The sequence below is a fragment of the Petaurus breviceps genome, unplaced genomic scaffold (assembly GCF_028583685.1).
Source record: "Petaurus breviceps papuanus isolate PSGF00001 unplaced genomic scaffold, PetGlider_PUasm1.0 180, whole genome shotgun sequence".
In the NCBI taxonomy this organism is placed as follows: Eukaryota; Metazoa; Chordata; class Mammalia; order Diprotodontia; family Petauridae; genus Petaurus; species Petaurus breviceps.
The window spans coordinates 6,138,122-6,143,224 of record NW_027185782.1 but is presented as its reverse complement, the minus strand read 5'-3'; the positions used below and the strand labels follow the sequence as shown (position 1 = coordinate 6,143,224).

At 45.4% G+C, this 5,103-nt stretch overlaps 1 protein-coding gene across 1 annotated transcript in view; it reads left to right on the top strand.

Moving 5' to 3' along the window:
* The first annotated feature begins 3,609 nt into the window (after positions 1–3,609).
* The window catches only part of LOC138160165 (olfactory receptor 10T2-like), a 6,264-nt gene continuing 4,770 nt past the window's right edge, over positions 3,610–5,103 (top strand). Inside the window, exon 1 of the mRNA XM_069086703.1 lies at positions 3,610–3,803. The gene's annotated coding sequence lies outside the window, so the exon portion shown is untranslated. The remainder of the gene's footprint in view (positions 3,804–5,103) is intronic.

Below are 5,103 nucleotides of genomic sequence, written 5' to 3'. Positions count from 1 at the left end.
AAACAGGAAAGGAGGGACTAGAGAGGTAGGAGGAGAAGCTGAGGGGTCCTTCTGAAGCCAAGAAAAGAGACAGCAGAAAGTCCTCCATCAAAAGAAAGCAGTCAACACTGTTGAAAGCCATAGGAAATTAAGAAGGAGAAGGACTGAAAAAATCTGTCTCTGAATGGCATAATTGGGATGCTGGTCGTTGGTGACCCTAGAAAGGGAAGATCTTGTTGTGGGAGGGGCAGAAGTCCAGTCACAAGGGTCATAGAAGAGTCAGAGTGGTGAGGACGTAGAGGTAGCTGGTGGAGAAAATGCTTGTCAAAATTGCTGAAATGGTCCTATAACTGGATTGGATAGGAGAGTCAGAGGAAGATTAAGAAAAATTTTTTTTAAGGATTGGAAAAACTTAAGCATGTTGTGTTAGGCATCTAGGAAGAAACTCTCCCCAAAATGGCTCCACCAATTTTCCCATTCTTATTTCCCATCATCTCATTCATGCACTCAATGTTCCAACCACGCTGGAATACATTATCTCTTCATCTCTGACTCTCAGTATCATGGGATCACAGATTTAGAGTTGGGAGGGAACCTACAGGTCATTTAGTCCAAGCCCCTCTTCTTATGGACGTGATGGTGGCCCAGTGGCTAGATCTTGGAATCAGAAAGACATGAGTTCGAATCTCCTCTCAGACACTTAGTAGCTGTGTGATCCTCTTTAAATCACTTAAATTCTATTTGCCTCAGTTTTTTCAAGTGTAAAATGGGGTTAATAATAGTTCCTACCTTCCAGAATTGCCGTGAGGATTAAATGAGGCAGTTTTTGTAAAGCACTTAGCATAGTTCCTAGCACCTGGCAGGTGCATAATAAATGCTTGTTTCCTTCCTTCTTACAGATGAGAAAACTGAGGCTCCGAGATGTTATTGTAATTTACACAAGGTCCCGTGAAGTCAAAGCCTGACTTCACCACCTGACTCCTGATCCAGTGATCTTTCTGTGTCATTTGGCTATTTCTCAAATCCGGAGGCCGCCAGTCAGAACTGGAACAACAACAAGAGTGTGGGTAGAGAATGTAGGGCACGTGGAAGCCAAACACCTAATCACATATATATATAAGAAAGGTGTGACTGTAGGCCAGGCAGGTGGAGGCCATTGACCTTTGTCGTTCAGTTCTTTTCTACTCACGACACCATTTGGGGTTTTCTTGGCAAAGATACTAGGGTAGTTTGCCATTTCCTTCTCCAGCTCATTTTACAGTTAGGGAAACTGAGGGAAATGGGGTGAAGTGACGGGTCTAGGGTCACATAGCTAGTAGGTGTCTGAGGTTGGATTTGCACTTCCTGACTCTAGGGTTGGCACTCTATCCACTATGCCACCTAAACTGCCCCAAGCTCAGATTAATTTGCAAACCAGGTCAGACAGAATTTCTTATATCCATCAATCAAATGGTGGGAGTGCGGAGACCGCAAGGGATGTGGCGCCTTCAGAAGTGAGCCAGATTTTCACTGGAGTGAGGAAGCAGAGGAAATGATGACTGAGAAGTCTAAGGATGAAGGAGTGATCGTTAACAACAGGGCAGAGATTCCAAATGGTCCAGTGTGGAGCTCTAGATGCCAGCAACATCAGACTGGGGAGGACCAGTGCTATTTGGAGAAGGGGGCAGGCCCTAGAGGAAGCCATATGGGTGTTTAGCTTCCCTTTGAGGTGGCATGACTGAACGATCAGGACTGGGGAGCCATTTAAGCAAGGTATACCTGCTTAGGCACATTCTATCAACCAATTGTAAGGGATAGACAATTTGCAGAGTTAAGCCACCCCCCGACTTGAGGTAGAATTTAGAACCTCTTTGCTTTACCTAATGTCTCTCAGAAGTTTCTCTTCTAGGTGTGCCTTGGTTCAGTGATTTTAAAGCAATATCTATGAATACACTCATCCACCTAATCACCCACCCACCCATCCATCCATCCACCCATTCACCTACCCATTTGCCCATTAATTCATCCATCTATCCATCTACTCACCCATCCATCTACCTACTACTCCAACCATTGAGACTGGACCTGAGATTTCACTGCTATACAGTGTCCAGCACTTTATCCACAGTGACACCTACCTCTGATTTATAATCTTAAAGAACTACCAGGAGGCACCAAGAAGTTAAGTGACTGGCCCAGGATCACACATCTAGTAAGTATCTGGAGCAGGATTTGAACTCAGGTCTTTCCTAACTCTAAGTTCAAGCACTCAAACTATTTGACAGCTGCCTCTGATATTGAGTCTTAAAGAGTTACTTGGGGGCATTGAGAGGGTGAGTGACTTAATTGTGGTCACACAGCCAGTATGTCAGAGGTAAAACCTGAAGGCAGGCCTTCCTGGTGTCTCTCTAGCCACGCTTCCATACAGCCTTTTAAAGCACTACATAAATGTCAGAGATTATTATTCATTCATGCTGGAAAACATGCAAATTTCAATCAATTTGTCAGTCAACAAGTATTTATTAAATACCTGCTATACACCAGATGTGGTACTGGGCACTGGGGATGCAGGTATGAAGAATGACACAATGCTTACTCAACAAGGAACTTAAATTCTAGTGAGAGAGTCAAGTACACACACATCATGTACATATATATATATATTTATATGCATATAGCACCAACATAAAGTAAATCAATACAAACATAAACAAAATAGTTAAATACAGGGGAAGTTCAACCATGCCCAAAGTAGATGTGTGGTGTGAGGCAGGAGCAGATTCCAGAAACCAGGCAGATAAATTGACTGGTCAGGTCCCTTGGTCTCTGATCCAGGCATGCATGGATTGGAGAGAAAGGATGGGTTCATACAGTGTCTTCATTTTAGAACATTTGCTGACCTTGGGATATAGAGACATCATTGTCCAACCTACTGGTGTCTCCATGCCTGTAACTTCAGGCAGCCTGAAACCCAGCCCAATGCTTTTGACTTGCCTAGGGATAGGTACAAACACAGGAAAACCCCAAACAGACCCATGAGGAAAGCCACCTGAGAAAGCAGAGCCTCTGGGGGCTGCATTGCTCTGCTAGGAAGGGCCTCACCTACTCCTCAGCTCAAAATCCTTAGGCTCCAAGCATTTTCCAGGACAGGGGCCCAGATAGGAATGTCCATCCCCAGGCTCAAGGTCTTCTTGCTATCTATCCATTTTCTGCAGGCAGCTTCAGAAGGAGAAAGAGAGAGAGGTGGTACCTTAATTCCCAGCTACGGCAGCAAGTGCTGCCTTTCTCTTCTTGTGGGTCAACTCCCCTGCCTCCTTGCCTTTGGTAACTCCTGATGGGATAACAGAATGGATATCATCTTGAAGGCAGTGTGAAGAGGGCGAAAGTCTCCTAAGCTGGGGGGTGTGGAGCTGGTCATACCTTTCTTCCCACCTTACTCATTCTTACACAACTGTGTTGCTCCAAGGGATGCTGATGCCCCACATCTGGGCTGCTTAGTGGTCATGGAAGGGAAGGATTGTGAGTGTGAAACACGCCAAACCTTTCTAGGTGGGTGGGTCAGTAGGGGGAGGTAGGATGGGGATCCCAGGGTGGCAAAGCCTTCTGTTGCTTGAACTGAGTAATTTCTTTGACATGCTTTTGCAGTGATGGCAGGCTGAGTGACCCTAAGAGGCCACACGGGAGCCATTGGAGCCACTTCCCAGGTGATTTTGGACAAGTGGAAATTGCATTCAGCCAAGGACAGGAATGTGTTTCCATTGCTGATAGACTGACTGGCTACAGAATCCTACTGTTGTTGAGCCATTACAGGTGAGGTGTGCAAGAAAGACCAAACTCAGACTGAGGTAAGTGGTGCCCCATGGAGAATGTTCTTAGTGGACGGTGCATTGCCTGCATTAATATTTTGTCATCTCTGCTAGTGTGTTGCCTCTGGGAAGACAGCCAGAAAAATGATCAGCCAGTCTAGGCAGCTCTGCCTCCCCTTGGGCAGCGTTGCATGCACTAAGGCCATACTTGTACTTGGCCGAGTCAGAGCTCGAGGTCACATCTTTGATGGCTGTCTTCCCAGCCAGGAGTAGATCATATCTGATCAGTCCCCTTGAAACTCTTCCTTCCCATCCCTTCCAGGGACATGCCCCGCAGTGTTTCAAGCCCCTGAGCTCTTCCTCTTCATTCACATGAGGGTTATTCTCTAACCCAGATCAAGTTGGTTTTTTATCACCTCTGAATCTGGCTCCAGATGAAAGGCTCACTGATTTAGTCTGGCAGTGTCAACATCAAAGAGAAATGGTGCCACTAAGCCCTATGAAAGGATCCCTGCAGTTGACATACTGACTTAGAAAAGTCCCCCTCGGCATTATCAGTGTTCTCTTGTGTTTGAACTTTTCCCTATTTCATTTTCATTCATTCACAAATAGGCTGCACTCTATTGTTAAGGGCAGTGCATGAGATACCCCTAATTCAGAGCTAGAAGCTTAGTCATTGAGGACCTGTGTTCAAATTCTATTTCAGCCACTCACCTGTGTGACCTTAGGCATGCATCTGGACCTCATTTTCCTCAGTAAAATAAAGGGGTTGTAATTATAACCTGTAAGTTCTCTTACGGTTCTAGATTTAAGATCTTTTTTTTTTTTTATTAAGCAATCAGGGTTAAGTAACTTGCTCAAGGTTACAGGGCCAGTTATTTCTGGGTGTGGTGCTGAGCGTCTGAGCCCGGGATTCGATCTCCAGGTCGTTCTGACACTGAAGCCAGTGCTCTTACTCACTGTGCTACCTGGCTGCCCCTACTAAGATCCTTTTTCTAATTAGCCTAATCCAACTCCTTATTTTAAAGATGAGGAAACTGAAGTCCAGACAAATGAAGTCCCTTGCCCATGGCCACACAGAAAATAAAGGTCAGAGCCTCTGAGAGATTCCAACCCCAAACCACTGACTCCAGATCCAGCCCCCTTTCCATTGCAACATTGTCAGGATTTCTCAGTCTTTCTTAGTCTCTGTCTTGGTTTTCTTGAGGGCAAGATCAGCTTCTTCCAACAGCCCAACTAGAGTCCCTCTGAAGAATTATCGCCTTTGGCCATCTTTACAGTGTGCTCTAAATACATGACCTGTGATTCATTCTCTCTCTCTCTCTCTCTCTCTCTCTCT